Genomic DNA, 24,404 nt, shown 5'->3' on the forward strand with positions numbered 1-24,404 from the left:
TATCATTTTGTGACTTTCTAATTGTGGCCATTATTGCAGGAATAAAGTGGTAACTCAATGTCATTTTAATTTACATTTCTCTGATAATTACTGATATTGAGAGATTTTTCATATGTGTATTAGATCTTTATGTATCCTTTTTTTGAGAATTGTCTATTCATGTCTTTTGCCCACTTTTAGATCAAATTGTTTTTTTTTGCCGATTTGTTTATTCCTTGCAGATTCTGGATATTAGTCTTTTGCAAAATGCATAGTTTGTGAATGTTTTCTCTTACTCTGTGGGTCGTCTGGTTGATCTGCTCATTATTTCTCTTGCTGTGCAAAATCTTTTAAATTAGGTCACATTTATTTATTTTTATTTTTATTGCTTTTGCTTTTGGGGTCTTAGTCATTAATTTTTTGCCTAAGCCAATGTCTAGAAAAGTTTCTTCCAATGTTATCTTTTAGAATTTTTATGGTTTCAGGTGTTATATTCAAGTCTTTATTTTACCTATAAGGTAAGAGATGAGAATCCAGTTTTGTTCTTCAACATGCGGCTTGCCAGTTTTTCCAGTAACATTTATTGAATAGGGTGTTCTTTCCAAAATTTATGTTTTTATATGCTGTGTTAAAGATCAGTTGGCTGTAGGTATTTGACGTGATTTCTTGATCCTCTTTTCTGTTCCATTGAACTCCATGCATATTTTTACACCAGTGTCATGCTGTTTTGGTAACTATAGCCTTATAGTATAGTTTGAAGTCAGGTACTTTGATGCCTCCAGATTAGTTCATTTTGCCTATTGCTTTGGTTATACATGGCCTTTTTTTTTGCTCCATATGAATTTTAGAATTTTATTCCTAATTCTGTGAAGAATGATGACACTATTTTGGTGAAAATCGCATTAAATCTGTAGATTGCTTTGGGCAGTATGGTCATTTTCACAATACTGGGTCTACTCATCCATGAGTATGGGATGTGTTTCCATTCGTTTGTGTCATCTATGATTTCTTTCAACAGTGTTTTGTAGTTTCCTTGTAGGGATCTTTCACTTTCTTGGTTAAGTATGTTCCTAAGTATTTTATTTCATTTTATTTGCAGCTGTTGTGAAGGAAATTGAGTTGTTGATTTGATTCCCAGCTTGCTCATTGTTGGTATATAGCAGTACTACTGATTTGTGTACATTGATTTTGTATCCTGAGACTGCAGAATTTGTGTATCAGATCTAGAAGCTTTTTGGCTGAGTCTTTTTCTAGGTATACAATCATATCATGGATGAACAGTGACACTTTGACTTCCTCTTTTCAAATTTGGATGCCCTTTATTTCTTTCTCTTATCTGATTGCTTTGGCTAGGACAGCCAGTACTATGATGAATACAAGTGGTGAAATTGGGCTTCCTTGTCATGTTCCAATTCTCAGGGGGATGCTGTTAGCTTTCTCCATTCATTATGATGTTGGCTGTGGGTTTGTCACATATGGCTTTTATTACTTTGAGGTAGTTCCCTCAAAGTAATAAATGCCTATGTTTTTGAGGGTTTTTGCCAAAAAGGGATGCTGGGTTTTATCAAGTACGTTTTCTGAGTGTAACAAGATGATCATATGGTTTTTGTCTTTAATTCTGTTTATGTGATGTATCACATTTATTGACTTGTACATGTTAAACCATCTCTGCATCCCTGGTAAGAAACTCACTTGATCATGTTATATTATCTTTTGATATGCTGTTGGATTCAGTTAGCTAGTATTTTGTTAAGGATTTTTGCATCTTTTAATATGTTTATCAGGACTATTGGTCTCTAGTTTTCTTTTTTGTTAAGTCCTTTCCTGGTTTGGATATTAGGGTGATACTGGCTACACAGAATGATTTACAGAGGATTCCCTCTTTCTCTGTCTTTTGGAATAGTTTCAGTAGGGTTGGGTTTAATTCTTCTTTGAATGTCTGATAAAAGTCAGCTGCAGGTCATCTGGTCCTGGACATTTTTTTGTTGGCAACCTTTAAATTACCAATTCAATCTCACTGCTTGTTATTGGTCTGTTCAGGGTTTCTAGATCTCCCTGATTAAATCTAGGAGGGTTGTATATTTCCAGGTATTTATCCTTCTCCTCTAGATTTTCTAGTTTGTGCATGTAAAGATGTTCATAGTACCCATGAATGATCTTTTCCATTTCTGTAGCATTGGTTGTAATATCTCCATTTTTTTCATTACTAGTTGAGCTTATTTGGGTCTTCTTTCTTCTTAATCTCACTAATGGTCTATATATTTTGTTTATCTTTTCAAAGAATCAGCTTTTTGTTTCATTTATCTTTTGTATTTTTTTGTCTTAATTTCATTTAGTTCTTCTCTAATTTTTGTTATTTTTTTTCTTCTGCTGGTTTTGTTTTAGTTTGTTCTTGTTTCTTTAGTTCCTTGAAGTGTGACCTTAGATTGTGTATTTGTGCTCTTTCAGACTTTTTGATGTAGGGATTTAATACTACAAACTTTTCTCTTAGCACTGCTTTTGCTGTATCCCAGAGGTTTTGCTAAGTTGTGTCACAACTATCATTCTTTTAGAATAATTTTTAAATTTCATCTTGATTTTATTGTTAACTCAAAAATCATTCAAGAGCTGATTATTTAATTTATTTGTGTTTGTATAGTTCTGAGGGTTCCTTTCGGAATTGATTTCTAGTTTTATTCCACTATGTTCTGAGAAGATATTTGTTATGATTTCTGTTTTCTTCAATTTATTGAGTCTTGTTTTGTGGCCTATCAGATGGTCTGTCTTGGAGAATGTTTCATGTGCTGATGAGAAGAAAGTTGTTTAGAAGAATATTCTGTAAATACCTGTATAGTGTATTTATTCTAGGGTATAGTTCAAGTTATTGTTTCTTTGCTGACTTTCTGTTTTGATGACACATCTAGTGCTATCAATGGAGTACTGAAATCCCCCACATTATTGTGTTGCTGTCTATCTCTTTTCTTAGGTCTAATAGTAATTGTTTTTTCAGTTTGGGAACTCAAGTGTTAGGTCCATATAAATCTAGGATTGTAATATCCTCCTGTCGGATTACTCCTTCTATCATTATAATGTCCTTTCAGATGTTTGACATTCTGTAAAGAAATATCACATGACTGAATATTTTTCACTTTACATGAGGATGTTTTACTATTATAGACAAATTCTCTTGGCAGTTAACATGAAACATTCATTTCTTGTCCCGATTGCTTAGAATGCAAAAGATTTCAAAATGACTGCAATGAAACAAATTGTTTATTTTTCATATGTTAGTCAAATCAAAACTAAAGTGATGTTTGACAATAATATTTAAAGAAATTAATTATAAGTGTATAGTTAGTACACTTGTAAGTTTTTACAGCTATGCAGGATATGGATAAATGTTATACGTATGTTAACCAGTGTAAAGATATCTAATGATATATGCTTTGATTGATAATTAAAAATAATAATTCTACTATTAAAGTTACTTTAAATTTTTTTTTAGAAATTTGTAGCTCCTCATTGAATTTTCCATTAACAGTATTTATGTTTTGACTTTTAAAGTGATGGAACATTATGAAATATAGCTCAGATAGCACGAAAGCAAATGCCCTGAGAAACCAAGGTATTAAATGTTGATGAGTTAAATGGGATGGATGAAAGATAATGAGAACTCCTTAGGACAGGATGGGAGTGGACTAAATTTCCTACCAAAAGGATGCAAACATTCTTTTCAAAGTTGATGTGAGGAGATTGGGGAGGTATTTGTCAAGGATATAAAATTTCAGTTAGATAGGAGGAATAAGTTCTAAAAATCTATTCTACAGCATGGTGACTATAGTTAATAAATATGTTGTGTTCTTGAAAAATGCTAAGATAGTGGATGTAAATTGTTCTTATAACTTCCTAATGGTTCACCTTGCCTGCTATCTAGACAGAACTGATTTATCAATATAGGGGAATTGCAATGGAGAAATAGCAATTCACACAAAGCTGGCTGTGTGGGAGACCAGGAGTTTTATTATTACTCAAATCAATCTCCCTGAGCATTCGGGGATCAGAGTTTTTAAAGAGAATTTGGTGGGTAGGGGTTTGGGAAGTAGGGAAAGCTGGTCAATCAGGTCAGAGGTGGAATCACAGGGAGTAGAAGTGAATTTTTCTTTTTTTTTTAAATTGTACTTTAAGCTTTATGTTCTGGGTACATGTGCAGAATATGCAGGTTTGTTACATAGCTATACACATGACATGATGCTTGTCTTCATCCACCCTGTCATCTACATTAGGTATTTCTTGCTCCCACTCCCTGACAGTCCCCAGTGTGTTATATTCCCCTTCCTGTGTCCATGTGTTCTCATTGTTCAACACCCACTTATGAGTGAGAACATGCAGTGTTTGGTTTTCTGTTCTTGTGTCAGTTTGCTGAGAATGATGGTTTCCAGATTCATCTATGTCCCTTCAAAGGACATGAACTCATCCTTTTTTATGGCTACATACTATTCCATGGTGTATATGCACCACATTTTCTTTATCCAGTCTGTCATTGATGGACATTTGGGTTGGTTCCAAGTCTTTGCTATTGGGAACAGTGCTGCAATAAACATATGTGTGCATGTGTCTTTATAATAGAATTATTTATGATTCTTTGGGTATATGCCTAGTAATGGGATTGTGGGTCAAATGTTATTTCTACTTCTAAATCCTTGAGGAATCGCCACACTGTCTTCCACAATGGTTGAACTAATTTATACTCCCACCAACAGTGTAAAAGCATTCCTATTTCTCCACATCCTCTCCAACATCTGTTGTCTCCTGATTTTTTAATGATTGACATTCTAACAGGCTTGAGATGGTATCTTGTTGTGGTTTTAATTTGCTTTTCTCTAATGACCTGTGATGATGAGCTTGTATTCATATGTTTGTTGGCTGCATAAATGTCTTCTTTTGAGAAGTGTCTGTTCATATCATTTGCCTACTTTTTGATGGGGTTGTTTTTTTCCAGTAAATTTGTTTAAGTTCTTTGTAGATTCTGGATATTAGCCCTTTGTCAGATGGGTAGACTGCAAAAGTTTTCTCCCATTCTGTAGGTTGCCTGATAACTCTGATGAGAGTTTTGTTTTTTTTTTTGTTTTTGTTTTTGTTTTTGTTTTTTTGCTGTGCAGAAGGTCTTTAGTTTAATTAAATCTCATTTGTGTATTTTAGTGTTTGTTTCCATTGCTTTTAGTGCTTTAGTTATGAAGTCTTTGCCCATGCCTATGTCCTGAATGGTATTGCCTAGGTTTTCTTCCAGGGTTTTTATGGTTTTAGGTCTTATGTTTAAATCTTTAATCCATCTGGAGTTAATTTTTGTGTAAGGTGTAAGGAAAGGATCCAGTTTATGCTTTCCGCCTATGGCTAGCCAGTTTTCCCAACACCATTTATTAAATAGGGAATCCTTTCCCCGTTGCTTGTTTTTGTCAGGTTTGTCAAAGATCAGATGGTTATAGGTGTGTGGCATTATTTCTGAGGCCTCTGTTCTGTTCCATTGGTCTATATATCTGATTTGGTACCAGTATCATGCTGTTTTGGTTACTGTAGCCTTGTAGTATAGTTTGAAGTCAGGTAGCGTGATGCCTCCAGCATTTTTTGCTTAGAATTGTTGGTTATGTGGGCTCTTTTTTGGTTCCATAAGAAATTTAAGGTGGATTTTTTCTAATTCTGTGAAGAATGCCAATGGTAGCTTGATAGGTATAGCATTGAACCTATAGATTACTTTGGGCAGTATGGCCATTTTCACGATATTGATTCTTCCTAAACATGAGCATGGAATGTTTTTCCATTTGTTTATGTCCTCTCTTATTTCCTTGAGCAGTGGTTTGTAGTTCTCCTTGAAGAGGTCCTTCGCATCCCTTGTTAGTTTTATCCCTAGGTATTTAATGCTGTTTGTAGCAGCTGTGATTGGGAGTTCACTCATGATTTGGCTCTCTGTTTGTCTGTTATTGGTATATAGGAATGCTTGTGATTTTGCACACTGATTTTATATCCTTTAACTGCTGAGGTTGCTTATCAGCTTAAGAAGATTTTGGGCTGAGACGATGGGATCTTCTAAATATACAATCATGTTGTCTACAAATAAAGACAATTTGACTTTCTCTTTGCCTATTTGAATTTCTTTCTCTTGCCTGATTGCCCTGGCCAGAACTATGTTGAATAGTAGTGGTGAGAGAGGGCATCCTTGCCTTGTGCCAGTTTTCAAAGGGAATGCTTCCAGTTTTTGCCCATTCAGTATGATATTGGTTGTGGGTTTGTCATACATAGCTGTTATTATTTTGAGATACATTTCATCAATACCTAGTTTATGAAGAGTTGTTAGCAGGAAGGATTATTGAATTTTATTGAAGGCCTTCTCTGCAACTATTGAGATATTCATGTGGTTTTTGTGTTTGGTTCTGATTATGAGATGAGCTACATTTATTCTTTTGCATTTGTTGAACCAGCCTTGCATCCCAGGGGTGAAGCTGACTTGAACGTGATGGATAAGCTTCTTGGTGTGCTGTTGGATTTGGTTTGCCAGTAGTTTATTCAGGATTTTCGCATCAACGTTCATCAGCGATATTGGCCTGATATTTTCTTTTTTAGTGCACCTCTGACAGGTTTTGGTATCAGGATGATGCTAGCCTCATAAAATGAGTTAGGGAGAATTCCCTCTTTTTGTATTGTTGTGAATAGTTTCAGAAGGAATGGTACCAGCTCTTTTTTGTACCTCTGGCAGAATTTGGCTGTAAACCCATCTGGACCTGGACTTTTTTTTATTAGTAGCCTATTAATTGCTGCCTCAATTTCAGACCTTGTAATCGGTCTATTCAGGGATTTGACTTCTTTCTAGTTTAGTCTTGGGAGAGTGAAAGTGTCCAGGAATTTATCCTTTTCTCCTGATTTTCTGTTTTATTTGTGTAGAGGTATTTATAATATTCTCTGATGGTAGTTTGTATTTCTATGGGACTGGTGGTGATATTGCCTTTATCATTTTTATTGCATCTATTTGATATTTTTCTATTTTCTTCTTTATTAGTCTGGCTAGTGGTCTATTTTGTTTATCTTTTCAAAATCCATCTCCTGGATTCATTGATTTTTTTGAAAAATTTTTTGTGCCTTTATCTCCTTCAGTTCTGCTCTTGTCTTTCTATTTCTAGTCTTCTGCTGGCTTTTGAATTTGTTTGTTCTTGCTTCTCTAGTTCTTTTAATTTTGATGTTAGGGTATCAATTTTAGATCTTTTCTGTTTCTTTTTTGGGCATTTAGTGCTATAAATTTCCTTCTACATACTGCTCTAAATGTCCCCCAGAGATTCTGGTATGTTCTGTCTTCGTTCGCATTGGTTTCAAAGAACATCTTTATTTCTGCCAAAGTGAATGTTTCTTGCTGTCGTCTGTTCCTAGGCGGGATGGCAGAACTGATTGAGCCACATTACCAGTCTGGGTGGTGTTAGTGGTTCCACAGAGTGCAAGATCTGCATATCTTAAGCACTGATCATAGGTTTTAACATAGTGATGTTATCCCTAGCAGCAATTTTGAGAAGTTTAGACTCTTGGAGCTAGAGGCTGCAGACTCTTAAACTGTAATTTCTAATCTTGCAGTGAGTTTGTTAGTCCTGTAAACGCAGATTGGTCCCCAGGCAATAAGGGAATCTTTTCAGTAAAGGGCTGTTATCGATTTTGTTTTAGAGTCAAACCATGAACTCAATTCCTTCTCAAAATTAGTTCAGCCTATGCCCAGGAGTGAACAGCTTAATGGTTAGAAGCAAGAGGGAGTCAGTTAGATCTGATTTCTTTCGCTGTCATAATTTCCTCAGTTATAATTTTGCTAAGATGTTTTCATTCTCACCACAAAAATAACTATGTGAAGTAATGTATATATTAATTAGCTATAGTCATTCCATAATACATCTATATGTTAAAACAGCATGTTGTATATGGTAAATACATACTATTTTATCTGCCAATTTAAACAATAAAAACATAATAATTTAAGAATATAAGGACAGCAAGATCCTAAGAAAACACACCTGTGAACTGATTTTTCCTCAAGAACAATCTAGTTTCAAACCTTTGATTTTAGCTGAATTTCTGTCTTTTATGGAAAAGGAGACTGCAGTTCAGTTTCTTAAAGTAGAGAGCAGCCAGCAAAGCTCAATTTAACCCAAAGATTAGGATAACCCAGTTATCCTGAACCTTAACCTAGTGCCATGTGCACGCTCATTACCTTTCTTCATGCTGCTTTTAGTATATTCATGCATTTATCAGCAGATTCTTTTACAGAATTATTAGATTGGCAGTGCCTTTAAGTAATACAGACATGAGTTCAGATAGTCTAGCTTTAAAAATAATTGACATGTTACCTTTGTGTGATATAGTTATTGCAAGCACAAGCTTTGGAATTTGACTATGTTTCAGTACTAACTTCATTGCTTAAATTTGTGTGGCACTGGGAAAATGAGTCACTTAACCTCTATGAACCTCAGGGTGTTCATTTGTAATATAGGAAAACTAGAGCATTTCTTCAGATTGTTATTGTTACATATAAATGAGATGATGACCAAAGGTATTTAGCTTAATGTGGGAGGGAAACTAAATACTCCACAAATATTGCTTATTATGGTTATGTTATAGAAACTGTCAACATAGAATTGTTGTTTTAAGAATTAGTTACCTGTACATTAATTGCTTAATATATATAATCTCTACTTACTTCAAATTTTAGAAATAGATTCATTCACCCATGCAATCATTTTACAAATGTTTATTTAGCATCTAATGTGTCCAGGCATTTTTTCAGGCACGGGGCTTATCATGTAACAAGATATACAAATTTCATGCCATCATGAGCCATATGCAATTTAGTGGAAAAAATAGAGATAATTTGGGAAGTTCATTACATGTCAAGGGTGTCAAAATTATATAGCCTCTTAGGGAGGAACAACTTGGAATATTCAAGGATTTAAAAGAATCCCAGGGATTCTGTAGCTAAGGATGAGAGTGATGAAACCAACAAAGATGTAGTCAAAGAGGTAGAAGACAAAATAACATATTTCTACAGTCAGCAAAGAGTCAAACTCTATGTAATATGTTTAGAGAGATTTATTCTGAGCCAAATATGAGTGACCATGGCCCATGACACAGGCCTCAGGAGGTCCTGAAAACATGTGCTCAAGGTGGTTGGGGTATAGCTTGTTTTTATATATTTTTAGGGAGGTATAAGTCATCAATCAAATACATTTAAGAAATACATTGGTTTGGTTCAGAAATGAGGGACAACTCAAAGTGGGGTTGGGGGGAGTATTCCAGGCTAAATTTATAACCAGGTTGACAATTGGTTATCTGAAGACCTGTGATCAATTTCCATTGATTTATAGGTAAATTTAAACATTTTCTTGTTGACAATTGGTTATCTGAAGACATGTGATCAATGAAAAGGAATGTTCAGGTTAAGATATAGGATTGTGGAGACCAAGTTTTATTGTGCAGAGGAAGCTCTCAGATAGCAGACATCAGAGAAAGAGCAGGTTGTAAAACGTTTCTTATCAGAACTAAAAGGGCACCTGGTTCGTAGTTGATTATCTCCTAGATCTGGAAAAAGAAAGGAAGGGAAACAAAGGGCAAAGGGGATTCACTATAGGATGTGGATTTTTCCCACAAGAGACTTTACAGGACAATTTCAAGGTATGGCAAGAAAAAATATTTTGGAGTTAAATATTTTTTCCTTGCCTCATAATGTTATAATGGAGTCAGACTGAAATATAAATCATGATATATAGGATCATGTAAAACCCATCTGATGAGAATTTGTGGTTTCTAGGGCATGACTCCCCTAGATCCCATAGGTAGGAATTTGGGCAAGATAAAAAATCAGAGCTTAGTTCTCACTACATTTTTCAAAATGTGATAAGGAGCTATTAGAGGATGTTGACTAGAAAAATGCCTTGATCTGAGTTATACTTTAAAAGATCTTCTCTCTGACAGCTGAGAGATAGAATGTAGAGGACATGATGAGAAAAGCAAGCAGAACCATTAGGTACTTTTAGCAGTAGTTGATACAAGAGATGATGGAAACCTGTAATATTGGCAAACAATGAGACATGGTATAATTCAGTGTGCATTTTGAAAGCAAAGCCATTAGGACTTGCTAATGGATTGGAAGAATGCAAGTGAAAGCAATAAATCAAAGATTTATCTGGCAAATGGTAAGGACACTGATTCATTTGAAAAAAATTGGGGAGCTAGAAGGGAAAATCAAGAATCCTGCCTTGACCATGGTAACTTGAAGTGCTTTTTTTTGGCATCTAAGGGAAACGCAAGGGAAATTGAGTGAGCATACTTCACTGGAGGAATGAGGCTGGACAGCATATAGGACTGGATGAAATCACCTGGGGAGTGAAGACAGAGGGAGTAGACTAAATGTGCTCACTGAGCCCTGGCACAGTCAGAATAGTGAAGTTCAGAACAGAAGGTTAAGAAAGATTCCATTTGTTTTTCACTTGAGCAAAATGAAACGTATGTTGCTTAATTTTTTGCCTCTCCTTAATTTAGCAATTATTTCATAGTAATTTTCTAATTGTGTAGTTTGATTTTTTTGGTCACTATTTACCTCTGGCCCTGTACCTTGTGAAACAGGAATTAGATAAAATCTGTGTTAATCAATTCTTCTCCAATGTACATGGAATTTAGAGGTGAAATTAGAAAGAGCAGTCATCATCCTCTGGCCACCCTATTTTATTCCTAGAAGCTATTGAGTAGAAATCAAGGTAGTTACCTTACAATTATTATGAAAACGATACAAAATGAAGGCTACTTAGGAGGATAATTTGAATCATAGACCTTATATGACATCTCTTAGTGAAATTAAGATTTCCCATGAGAAGGCAAATATATTCAGTAACAGCGAAAATAAATACTAATATTAATAGCTGGCTCCAGTGGAAACATTCTCTCTTTGAGAAAATACCCAGATAAGTTACATGGAGGGGAATATGAGTCCATGAGAAGAAGGTTAAAAGAAGTCCAGGAAACAGAAGAAATACCAAAGCTCTTTCATATTAGAAATTCACAGACACATAGAGCAGAAAGTTAATAGAAAAAGTGATTTACTGGGCAACATTGTGAAATTGCCCAAGAAATTTAGAAACAGCTAAGTCTAATGATTATTGTTAAGTTGTTATTACTGTAGCCATTTAAACTTTTAAATTTAAACTCCAAATTTTTATCAAAGTATGCTTATAGTATACACAATGTATCCTATAAGTGCTATTATGTGTTTACATCTGTGTGTCTGAGTGTGTTCAGGATCTTTTTTTTAATGTGCAAAACAAGGTAAAGTGTCAAAGTTAAAGCCAGGATAGACAATAGCAAATTTAAAACATAGCATGGAGAATGAAGCCATCCTTTCATAATAAAAACTCACAATAAATTAGGTATAATAATAAACATACCTCAACTTAATAAAGGCTTTAACCCACAGCTAACATTCTGAATGGGGAAGATCTGAAGCTTTTTCTCTAACATCTAGAACAAGACAAGGATGCCAAATTCTCTTATTATTATTCACATAGTTCTGGAAGATCCGGCCAGAGCAATTTAGAAAATAATAAAGAAAGGACATCCACATTGAAAAAGAGGAAGTCAAATTATCCCCATGTAGACATTATCTTATATATGAAAAACCCTAATAGCTCCACCAGAAAAACCTTTCTGAACCTACAAACAAGTTCAGTAAAATTGTGGAATACAAAATCAACATACAAAAATCAGTAGTGTTTCTATACACCAACAATAAATTAGTACAAATAGATATCAAGAGAGAAATTCAGTTTATGATAGTTACTAATAAATAAAACATGTTGGGATAAATTTAACCAAGGAAATGAAAGATCCCTATAAGGAAAACTATAAAATACTGGTCAAAGAAATTGAAGAGAATGCAAAAAATGAAAAGGCATCTCATATTTATGGACTGAAGTAATTAATACTGTGAAAATTACCATACTAACAGCAATCTATAGATTTATTATAATCTCTATTAAAATAACAACTACATTCTTCATAGAAATAGAAAAAAAAATACTAAAATGTATGTGGAAACAAAGACCCCAAATAGACAAAGCAGTTCTGAGCAAAAAGAAGGAAGCTAGAGGCATCATATTACTTGATTTCATAATATGCTATAGTAACCAGAACAGCATGGAACTGACATGAAAATAGACATATAGAAAGATGGAATAGAATAGAGAACCCAGAAATAAATCCATGCGTTTATAGCCAACTGATTTTTGACAAAGGCACCAAGAACGTTCATTGGGGAAGGGACAGTCTCTTTAATAAATGGTGCCAGGAAAACTGTGTATATATGTGTAGAAAAATAAAACCAGACCCCTATCTCTCACCATACACAAAAATCAGCTCAAAATGGATTAAAGACTTAAGTGTAAGCTCCAAAGCTATTAAACTACTAGAAAAAAACATATGGGAAATACTTTGAGCCATTGGTCTGGGCAGAGATTTTGTGGAAAAGACCTGAGACACCCAGGGAACAAAAGCAAAAACTGACAAATGAGCCAAAAGGCATATTGGTGAGGACGTAACTGGCCAGAAATTGTGCATTGGAAGTTTAAATCATTCTTAATTAAGATCTTAAGGACAAAAGTGTAAGATATTATTATTATTATTATCATCATCATTGTGTTGTCTTGACCCAGTTTTGAGGCCCTGGCTAGAGGTTGGTCAGTTCCTCTTCTTGAACAGCTGATCAAATTTACACCCTTGAAGACTTCCCTATTGAGCTTTCACACTCCAGGGCAGATATACACCTGCCCTAATCACTCTAGGACCAAGTATCAGGCAACTGGGGACAAACCCTCTGCCCAAGAGTCCACAAAATATATTCTAACCAATCCACAGGAAGTCTTGGGAACCTGACTTAACCCCAACCCGCTTGCCATACATTAGCCACCCTGTACAGCTGCAATTCGCTGTTACCCTATCTTCCAGTGCAGCCTCCTGTGTGGTCCTATCTGGTAGCCATCCGTACTTAGGAGCTTTACATAACAAAGTGTTCTGCCTTTCATCTATTTGAGTGTCACTGTATTGTGTTACACCATCAAAAATATTTTTAAATCTTAAAAACACACACAAAAACACCAGCTTGATATCTGAAATTCATTCATATATGTAAATATATCTTACTATGTGGAAGGCATTGATACAGTGACCCTATATAGCACTACTTTTATCTGGTTGCAAAAGAATCATGCCAAGGGCATTGTTAGAAGTGCAGATTTTTATGATCCTTCCTTGATGAACTGAATCAGAATCTGCATAGGGTATGAAGAGGGAAAGTTTGTTAAATTTTTCAGGTGATTCAAATGCACACACTGATATGGAAGATATACAAAACCTACTGTCTCACCCTCAAAACTTTAATTCTAGATTGAAATGCTAGGTCTGTTGCTTACTACTCCATTTCATGGAGCAAGTTACTTAACCTGCTTTAAGATTCAATGTCCATGTTTATAAAATGAGAATAATAACTTGCTGGATTAGTAGGATAATTAAATAAGAAATTGTCTAAAATTATTCAGCATAATTCTCAGTGCTTGGAAAACAGTATCTATTATCATTATTTAGAGAAAAAAAGCTACTAGAGAAATAAATGTGCAACAAAGATTTTGCGGGAAATATTCATTCCTTCCATAAGTAAGTGTTTGTTAAAAATCAATCTGTATGCATTATTTTGGTTGCCTTGCTGGCAGTTTGGATCACCTGCTGCCTCGTGGCATACTTTTCAGTGCTTGTGTAGGAATTGCTGGTTTTGATACATCTGCAAATCTTTGTTTTCACATGCTTTCACAGTTTTTCTCTTCTTTGAAATCTGAAGTATTTTCATCATTAACAAAGCACATCAAACAATCAAGGAATGCCAATTCTCAAAAGATGAAGTAATTACTAAGCAACTTTTGGATAAAATTTCTCCACTTGGAAGCCAGTAGAGCAATTAGTAATGTACATGTTTCCAAATATGTACATATTGAAATGATCTAGTGTCTGGGCTCACATGCATGACTCTAAATTTTCTGTACTCTTTCATGAAGTATAAATATCCCAAAGGAATAATTATATTTTCTACTATATTTGTTTTTAATGGTCATATCCATCTTGTCTTGTGCATGACGTTACTCACATTGTTCTAAAACCACAATTACTGCCAGCAGTCCCCTGTTTCCATTTACCTATTGCCAAAAGAAAATGAAAGAAAATATGTAAATTTAAGATGTTGATAGAAACTACTTTTCTTGCTTTCCTCACTACTCAGTTGCTGGATGATGTGGAGCAAGTTATTAGCTTCTGAGTCCATTTGTTGATTTACAGAATTAGAAATGGCAATACTTGCCACAACATAGAATGTCTTAACGATTATGTCCTGATGATTATGATATGTTTAAAAACTATTCTAAACTTTCAAACAATACATTTTCATTACTATTTTATTTTAACTGCATGCTGCTAGTGTAAGACTCAGAGTGTTTGGCTTTCTTACATTTTTCATCCCTTCCGTGTAGATACAAACTAATCCAGTGTTCTTTTTCTCACTGACCTTCTGGCCCTGGCCTCACACCACCAGAGACCTTATAGGTCACTGTCATTCCTTTGCACCACAGGAATAGAAATTACCAATGGGAAAGTGGAGACTGTGCCCTCCCACTCCAGCTTCTTCCCTGGAAAGCATAATGATGAGCTGCGTTTTTTGAATCAGCAGTCAAAGGTACTGAGAAGTTGGCAAGAGCTATTTTCTGTCACTGTTGCATCTGGATTTCTGCAAAGCCCAGTGGTGGCAGTTCAACCTCCAACATTGAATCAGGGCATCTACATTCTAATTTCAGCCCCTCCTGCATAGAACATTTTATTTATGTTTTGTTTTCTGCTTTTTTTTTTCTGTAAGAAAAAATTCTATTTTGAAAGTCTCTTCTAAAGAAGCTGATAGTTCACAAAAACTCTTAGGACAGATGTACTCAAACCTAAGTGAAAGGCTGTTACAACTACATCTCTCTTAAGGCAAGTCATCTTACGTATTTGCCTTTATTACTAAAATTATAAAAACATGGAGGTAGGAAGTAACCATTACATCACTCTGTTAAAATGGCAAATATACTTCTATTCAATGAGCTGATCATAAATGGGCACTCTTTCCATTCAAATACAAACATTTGTGGAGCCCTTCTTTAGTGATAGGATTTTGAAAATGATTAAAATGTGGTTCCTGTTCTCTATCAGATAAGAATCAAAGTAATTTCAGCTCACCTCAGATCATTTTTCCTGACCAGATGTGCAATTTGTTAAAGTCTTACCTGTTCACTCGGGAGTGTGGCAGGAAGGTAGCTGCTGCCTGTTTTTGGCTGGCTCCTAAACACTGAGCAGGCCCATAATAAACCATGCTTGGGTTGTTTTTTTGCTTCTCCTTCATTTAGGTCATTTAGGACTCCTCCATATGGCCATAGGTTTAATCTGAGAGAGGGCAGTAGTGAAATGTAGTGGGTAACATTGAGGTTTGGCTACCAGTTTATGCAGCTTTTCTGCTTATGCTTCATCTCATATGTAGCATTTGCATCTTATATGGATCACTTCTTGACCTGCACAACTTTCTGATTTGATGAGTTCAACAGAAACCAACTCAAGGTAAGCAATTCAGGATGCATAGCTACTTGGTTTGTATATGTTGAGTGCTAACTTTAATAGAGAGGGAAGGGAGTAGGTCACTACTGAATAGGCATCACATGTTCAGATATACCCATCAGATCTTTCAGAGATATATCCATCAGATGTTTCAGAGTTCCCATTTTCCTAGTGAAAGCCCTGATTTGCCTTTTTGTAACTTGAAAATTCTATTAAATATTAAATTTTGGCTGGGCATGGTGACTCATGCCTGTAATCCCAGCACTTTGAGAGCCCAAGGCAGAGGATCAGGAGGTCAGGAGTTCAAGACCAACGTGGCCAAGTTGGTGAAACCCTGTCTCTACTAAAAATACAAAAATAGTCCATCATGGTGGCAGTTACCTGTGATCCCAGCTACTTGGGAGGCTGAGGCAGAGAATTGCTTGAATTTGGGAGGGGGAGGTTGCAGTGTCACCACTGCATTCCAGCCTAGGCAACAGCAAGACTCAGGTTTCAAAAAAAAAATACTAGGTTTGGTCTTTGCATTTTTATTTCTCTGACTGTAGGAGATAAAGCCTCTTTTATGCTACCCATAGGGCCCTCTGTTCATCAAACTTCACTTTTAATTTTTTATTAGCTTCACTCTGCTTTTCATTTTCCCTATGTAGGACATCAATGTGATTTAATAATAGCTGATTCTATTATCTTACATGCATTGCCCCCCCATATCCTTACATTTGTTTCATTTTATATTATACTGACTTTTTTTTCTTGAGACAGGGTCTCACTCTGTCACCCAGGCTGTAGTATAGTGGCAAAATCGCTGCTCACTGCAGCCTCGACCTGCTAGGCTCAGGTGATCCTCACACCTCAGCCTCCCAAGTAACTGTGACCACAGGCTGATAATGCCCATGGAGAATAAAAGGAAGAAAAAGTAGAATTGGGTGGATGTCTTCATTTAAGACACAGATCTGATCTAACCTCTGTAATAGGAAAGGAGGAAGAAAGCAGATTGTGGAGATAGAGCTTCAAATTACAGTGCAGATCTGACGAATCTCCAACACACCCAAGTAGAGTTTCAGAATAAAGATTAGCCATTAGAGAAGTTCCATGGCCGAACACAGGTAGGTCCTATGGCCAGCTATGATCAGTCATTGACTGGGGGCTGCCTGGGAATAGCCTGGCTTCAGCTAGAAAGCTGAGACTGATCCGGAAGAAGCTGATAGCTGGAAACTATCAGTTAAGAGCTCTTGTTGCAACAAAACGGCAAATTATTGCTTGAAAAGAGATCTCAGTGGTGTCCCTCCATGGCTGCCACAATATATTTAAGATCGTTTTATGTGCTGTGTGGGATGGATCTTGCAATCTGCAGTTGTTGATGTAGTGCTGATACATGACAATTGGGTCAAATGAATTCATTCCTTTTGTCTGCATATTAAATTGCTTTGTAATAGTTTTCAAATATAATTGCTGATTTATGTATTTCTATGCAAAACTTATTCATTTTTGCTTTACATTGTTTAATGCAACTTCTTTTGTGCACATATGTAATGATTTTTAAAGTTCCTGGTTCTCTTTCATAAGAGCTCTTGCCTTTAAATCATTCTAGTATTTATAAAGCCACAATTGATTTTTTAAGTTAGTATCTGTGTATGATATATTTTTCCATTGTTTATTTTCAACTCTCTGTTCTTGTATTAGTTTGTCTTTTGTAAATAAAATACAATAAGATTTTGTTCTGCTTTGTCTTCAATCCAGTCTAATAACTTTCATCCCTTGACTGCATTATTTAGTCAATTTCTATGTAATATTATTAACTGATACAGTTGAGTTTAGATGAAGCACTATGCTATTTGCTTTCTAATAACCTCATACATTCCTTTTCATTTTTCCTTGCTTGGATCCTTTTTATTAATCAAGTTATTGGTTTTATTAATCTTTTAATCAATGACTTATTATTTTTATTGCTTCTATTAGATTTTTGTACAATATATAATATACATTGTATTATTCATTTAGTGATGACCATAGGTATTATAATGTACAATTGTTACTTACTGCATTCAACCTTAAACTAGTATTTTTACCACTTCTTGCACATTTAAGGATCTTAAGAAGTTCAACTGCATGTGCTTACTCTTCAGTTGTCCTTTTGGGTAATTCCTGTTTACATATTTTCTTTCTGCATATCTTATATACCCCACAGAGGATTATTATTATTACTGGCATTTGAAAGAGCCAACATTTGTTTAAATCTGCTTATATTTACCCTTTTTGGCACTCTTCATTCTTTTCTACAGTTCTCTATTTCTATGTGGAATCATTTCCCTTCCATATAAAGACTTTAGTGTTTCTCATTGTGCATATGTTCCGGCAAATAATTCTGGAGACTTTTTTAATCTAAAAATTTCTCTTTTCCCTCTAAAAGGCAAAACAAAGGCCGTAATTTCTTAACTTCACAAAAAAAAGCTTTTTTTTTTTTTTTTTGAGACAGTCTCACTCCCTCACCAGGCGCCAGGCTCAAGTGTGGTGGCGCGACCTCCGCTCACTGCAACCTCCGCCTCCCAGGATCAAACAATTCTCCTGCCTCAGCCTCCCGAGGAGCTGGGACTGCAGGCATGCACCACCTCGCCCAGCTAATTTTTTTGTATTTTTAGTAGAGATGGGGTTTTGCCATGTTGGCCAGGATGCTCTCGATCTCTTGACCTCGTGATCCGCCTGCCTCGGCCTCCCAAAGAAAAGCTTTTAAAGAATTAAATGGAGTCATTGTCTAGCACATGGTTCACCCATGAACATTATCGAGTTAAATAATAAAAGTAAAACTGAATGTGGATTTTTTACAGATGTGTATATTTGGCAAATGCTGCCAGGGAAAGTATATCAGAGCTAAATATTTATTTTCTAAAAGGGAATGATAATATAGCTATATCCATATATTCTATTCTAGATAGATAATAAATAATATTTAAAAATAGAAAATCAAAACAATATATAGGTGTGAATTTGAAAATAATAAGGTAGTAGAAAAAACAGCTAAGATTGATACGTATTTGCTGCCTCTGCATAGAGCGATTTGAAGAGAATTTGAGAGAGAAAACTGCTGTTTTTCAGTAAAAGCCCATTGGGCTGGGTGCAGGGGATATGGAAAGTGTATTATCTGAAGTTTTTTTTAAATCTAAACCTGTTCTAGAAAATGAATCCCATTTTAAAAAGCAAATGTATGCCATTCAAAATAAATACTTGACTATAAATGATTAAATTGTGGCATATTAAAATGCCTAATAGACTGTTCAGCACATAGAATAAGATTAATCATGGTATTTCCTTTTTTTTTTTTTTTTTAATCCTTAAGGCCTCAGGAAATTGATCTGCCATCTGGACATTAAACTCTGTGCTTATTCAGCCTTTCTTCCCCTTTTTGTCCGTTTTTTTTTTTTGCCATTTGATTCACATTAGTTCAGCCAAGGGCACATATTTTGGGGGGTTCCTTATTTTGGACAACCTTCAGACACTGATTTCTATGACAGGGCAGCACTTTTCTCTTCGTTGTAGTCTTTTAATAAAACACCACGAAAACCTCAGCTTTTCTCAAGGTTCTTGGACATTTACCCCCAGATTTCAGTAAAGTACTGAAAAACAGTAAGTTATTAAAAACCACTCTGAATAACTCACATAATCCAGACCCTTCTTCTTTTATTGAATGCTTGCTATAAGGCTAAAACTTACCTAAACAAGCGAAAAACAAACAAACAAAAAGTCTATTCGAAACAGAAAGGCCACCGTTTCTAATGTCAAGCGCAATGATGACAATTCAGGACTTTCTGGGATAATTTCCACATCCTAAATTACAGCTTGATTATGCAGGAATGATTACTGGACAAAAACTTGACAAAGGGGTCCTAGTTCTTGACTTCCTTCGGTCTGGGGCTCCCTGTAGGCCTTATTGTTCTTTGCTTATAAGATGCCTAATAGCGGCTCAGCATCCTCTAGTTTTAGTAACTTTTCTTGAGTGCTTAACATTCTCTTTTTTACATAGAATTACCAAACTGCCTCCTCTTGACCCACTGCATTTAGCTCCCATACATGTAATTTTTTTTTTTTTTTTTTTGAGACGGAGTTTCGCTCTTGTTACCCAGGCTGGAGTGCAATGGCGTGATCTCGGCTCACCGCAACCTCCGCCTCCTGGGTTCACGCAATTCTCCTGCCTCAACCTCCTGAGTAGCTGGGATTACAGGCATGCACCACCATGCCCAGCTAATTTTTGTATTTTTTTTTTTTTTTTTTTTTTTTTTTAGTAGAGACGGGGTTTCACCACTTTGACCAGGATGGTCTCGATCTCTTGACCTCGTGATCCACCTGCCTCGGCCTCCCAAATGCTGGGATTACAGGCTTGAGCCACTGCCCCTGGCCACATGTAATTTTTTTTTTTTTTTGAAGCTGCAAGAACCTTCCCTGGAGTTATGCACCCTGAATGGCTGAAGTTTACTCTTTAGAAATTCTGATCTTGGATATCACTTGGTACTTCTCACCAGCTCTGTCTCCTACCAACTCCATGGAAATTTAAGCTGACTGGGTTTTTTATTTATTTTGCTACCAAAAGAGTATTTTTCTTTTCCTCCTTCTTTTTCTTCATACTGATTAATGTAAGATGAATTCAATAATTTAGAGTGATGTTAGCCTCTTAACAATTTAAGGCTACAAAAAGAAATGTGTTGAACAAACACTCATTCCTATTTTCTGATCATCTGTGATCTTAATTTTCTTGTGATTGTTTTATTTCCCCTAAGATTCCTTAGGAATCAAATTGCCTAAATTACGTTTGAGATAAAATGTTATTTTGGGTCTTGGACAGGTGGATATATATTTTTTTGAGTTATAAAAAATAAAACAAATCACACTTTCCTAAAATTTCTCAATTTAGGAGCTAAAGGAAAAATGTTTAAAATTTTAAACTTCACATGCATAACTAGAGAAGCAGAATTCATGCAAGTCTAAATGAAAGCTGCTGACTGCTTTTCAGAATAATTAGTTTTGCAATAATATGTTTAATCACAAGTTCTTAGCGTGCCTCAGGTGTTGGGGGAAGACTATGTGAGGAAACTACATGAAAGATGCTGTATACCATTACCATTACTTCCTTCAGTGACCAACACACCCAATACAGCACACAAGATACTCCCTTGCAAGTTTAAATATGTATAAATTGGCACTCAATGTGTTTAATTACATTTTTCAATGATTCTTATTATTTGGAAAAATACTAAATTAATTCATAATAAATGAGTTATATTTTAAGAAATTTCAATAGTGCCTGACATATTATATTCTATGTATTTAAATAATACTATATATTTAAGTAATATATAATATAGTTATATATGTATTATAAAACTCCTAAAGAATGTATTTATGTATATATACACATAAATTAATATTATAATTCTGTAAATATTCAGTTTAGAAAACATGAAATAATTTAACCTAATTAACAACCTTAATGTTGCCCAGATAAGAAAACTACAATAAGGGATATAGAGTGACATTTCCAGTACAGTGCTCCTAAAACAAGATAGAGAATCAGTTTAATATAGACTTTCTATGGTGGGTGCTACCTGAGCATAATGGTAGGTGTCTTCCCACTGTCAGAGGTGTATGAACCAGAACAATTCCATCTTGAATAGGAGCTGGGTAAAATAAGGCTGCATTCCCAGATGGTGCAGGCATTCTAAATCACAGGATGAGACAGGATTTCAGCACAAAATACAGGTCATAAAGACCTCACTGATAAAACAGATTGCAGTGAAGGAGCTGGCAAAAATCCATCAAAACCAAAATGGTGACTGGAGTGACCTCTGGTTGTCCTCACTCCTACACTGCACCAGTGCCATGACAGTTTACAAATGCCATGGCAACATCAGGCAGTTACCTCATAAGGACCTAAAAAGGAGAGGCATGAATAATCCCCCCCTTGTTTAGCATATCATCAAGAAATACCGTAAAAATGGGCAACCAGCAGCCCTCAGGACTGCTCTGTCTATGGAGTAGCCATTATTTACTCCTTTACTTTCTTAATAAACTTCCTTTCACTTTGCACTGCAGACTTACCCTGAATTCTTTCTTGTGTGAGATCCAAGAACCCTCTCTTGGGGTCTGGATTGGGACCCCTTTCCTATATAACCCACTATTCACCCACCTCCCACTAAACTCAACCTCAAAAACTGCCAGAATTAGGCCAGGTGTGGTGACTCAAACCTGTAATCCCAGCACTTTGGGAGGCTGAGAAGGGTGGATCACCTGAGACCAGGAGTTTGAGACCAGCTGGCCCACAAGGTGAAACCCCAGCTCTACTAAAAATACAAAAATTATTTGGGCGTGGTGGCGTGTGCCTGTAATCCCAGCTACTCCGGAGACTGAGGTGGGAGAATTGTTTGAACATGGGAGGCGGAGGCTGCATGGAGCCAAAATTGCACCACTGCATTCCAGCCTAGACAACAAAGTGAGACCCCACCTCAAACTAAAAAAAAAAAAAAAAGCAACTGCCACAATGGTAAATGTCTTTGAACATGTACTTATTTTTACTTTATATTCTATGTAACGACAAAAACATTAAGAATATGTATTGGTTTATGCCACTTTGAACTATCTAGGAGCATTCAGTAAAAATACGTAATTCAAAGAAGCAGACTGAGATAAGAGAAGGAAAGGAAAACAGAGCTTTCCCAGATTTGGATGAATCATTAACCACTGATATTCTGCCACTTTGCTTCAGAATGGGACTCATGTTCAATCAGCCCTCAACAGCCCTTTCCCCATCTGTTTTGAAATGCAAATTATATAACTTTTTGCTTAAATCTAGATAAAGGTAGACCCTTCCTCTATGGTCGAAGACCATATTTCTCTTTTTCAGGTATAGAGGATAACAGATTGATTTAGAGATTTCCATACTTAGAAATGCCTCATCTGGAGATCCCTTCAACCTTATTCTTCCTTGTGTAATTAAAAAATAATTTAATAAATTTTAGTTATGTGAATGCTATTTTATATGGCACATTCATTTGTTGGCATAATAATTATCCATGGTTCAAATTCCATGCAGCAGATCCAGAAAGGATTAGAACACTTAGGATAATGAATTATTACAATTTCAAGGCACATCAATGCATGTTGTATAAAGGTGAGCAGAGAAGATCTTTATTCCTTGTATAGTCTCAGTCTATTCATGACTTCCCCTTGTATACAGCACCTAACACTTCGTGGTCTGTGCTTATTACATCTATTGTATGAAATTCTTTACTCTTTGTCTCTTTTGTTGCATGTAGACTTTCTTTGCCTCTTGAATTCAAACTCCCCAAGAGAAACAGACTAGGTTAGCCAGGCGTTATTCAATATAGGCTGTACTTGTAGGGTAAGCACTTACCCCGTGTTGAGATAATTCAACATCATAAGGGTATTAGTAGATATACTGGACTAGATAGTTTGATTCTAAAAATATAATGACCCTAATAATAAATAATAATTATGAAAACATACATATAAAAATCGTACATTGCTTGTTCCATGGTTGATACATAGAAAAGATCCATCTCCCCTAAGTAGATCAGGAACAAGGTAAGCTTTCCATTATCTCTTAACAGTTTATTAGAGGTATTATCCAATGTGATTATACATATGGAAGGAATTAGATACATAGGAATTGCAAAAGAAAAAGGGAATTTGTTGCTTATTGTTACTCTAACAAATGACTACAAATTTGGTGGCTTAATAAAACACCTATGTATTAACTCATGTTTCAAGATCAGAAATCTGACACAGGTCACACTAGGCTAAAATTAAGTTGTTTGAGGCTTGAAAGGAATATTCATTTTCCTGTCATTTTCAGCTTCTAAAGGCTGCCAGTGTTCCTTGGTTCGTCATCCTTTCCTTAATCTTCAAAGTGTATCACCTCAGCCTCGGCTTTTGTTGTTACATTTCCTCTCTGACTCTGACCTGCTGCCTTTCTCTCTTTTAAGAACCCTTGTGATTACACTAGATTCACCAATATAATCCAGGGTAATCTTCCAGTCTCAAGATCACTAACTTAAACACAACGGCAAAATTCCTTCTGCCATCTCAGATAACATATATAGACTGTGGAAATTAGGATGCGAACATTTTACGCTTCCTAATTCCCTAATTGGGGAGGCAATATTCTCTCTACTACCAAAAAAAGAAAACTGTGTTTTTTTCAAAACAAGAAAAATAACACTTTTTGCAGATGATATGACACTATACCAGACAACCTAACATAATGTATATTAAACCTAACAAAATAATGGAAGAGTCTATTAAGCTAATGTAATGTAAAATTAACATACAAACATTAGTAGACTAATATGATATAAATCATAATAAATTAGTAAATACATTGCTATAGTAATAAAAATATAAATTAGAGAGACACTTAAAAGATTTGTAAAATCTATATGAGAAAATTCTTAAAACACATCTGAAAGACACAAGAGTAGACTTGAACTAACAAATGCAAAGACATCATTCTTTGTTCTTGAATAGAATGTGTCGACATCACAGAAGTGTCAAATAGTAACAATTTATTTTCTGGAGGTAGTCATATTGATTCTAAAGTGTACTCGGACAAATTAGGGTAGAAGAATAGTTAAGAAAATCATGAGAACAAGATTGCAGTGAGAAAAACTATGTGAAAGAACAGCAATAAGGGTCTTTAATATCTAGCTCTGAGAGATATTCAATATATTATAAGGTCTTTATCATTAAAA

At 35.4% G+C, this 24,404-nt stretch overlaps 1 protein-coding gene across 6 annotated transcripts in view; it reads left to right on the forward strand.

The window, feature by feature from the left end:
• The window catches only part of TMEM196 (transmembrane protein 196), a 369,686-nt gene that overhangs the window by 46,952 nt on the left and 298,330 nt on the right, over positions 1-24,404 (forward strand). Inside the window, exon 1 of one of the 6 annotated variants that reach the window (XM_054237174.2) lies at positions 16,577-16,754. The exons of the other annotated variants lie outside the window; for them this stretch is intronic. The gene's annotated coding sequence lies outside the window, so the exon portion shown is untranslated. Of the gene's footprint in view, positions 1-16,576; positions 16,755-24,404 lie in introns of those variants that run through there. 6 annotated transcript variants of the gene reach the window in all.

The sequence above is a fragment of the Callithrix jacchus genome, chromosome 11, assembly GCF_049354715.1.
Source record: "Callithrix jacchus isolate 240 chromosome 11, calJac240_pri, whole genome shotgun sequence".
Classification (NCBI taxonomy): Eukaryota; Metazoa; Chordata; class Mammalia; order Primates; family Cebidae; genus Callithrix; species Callithrix jacchus.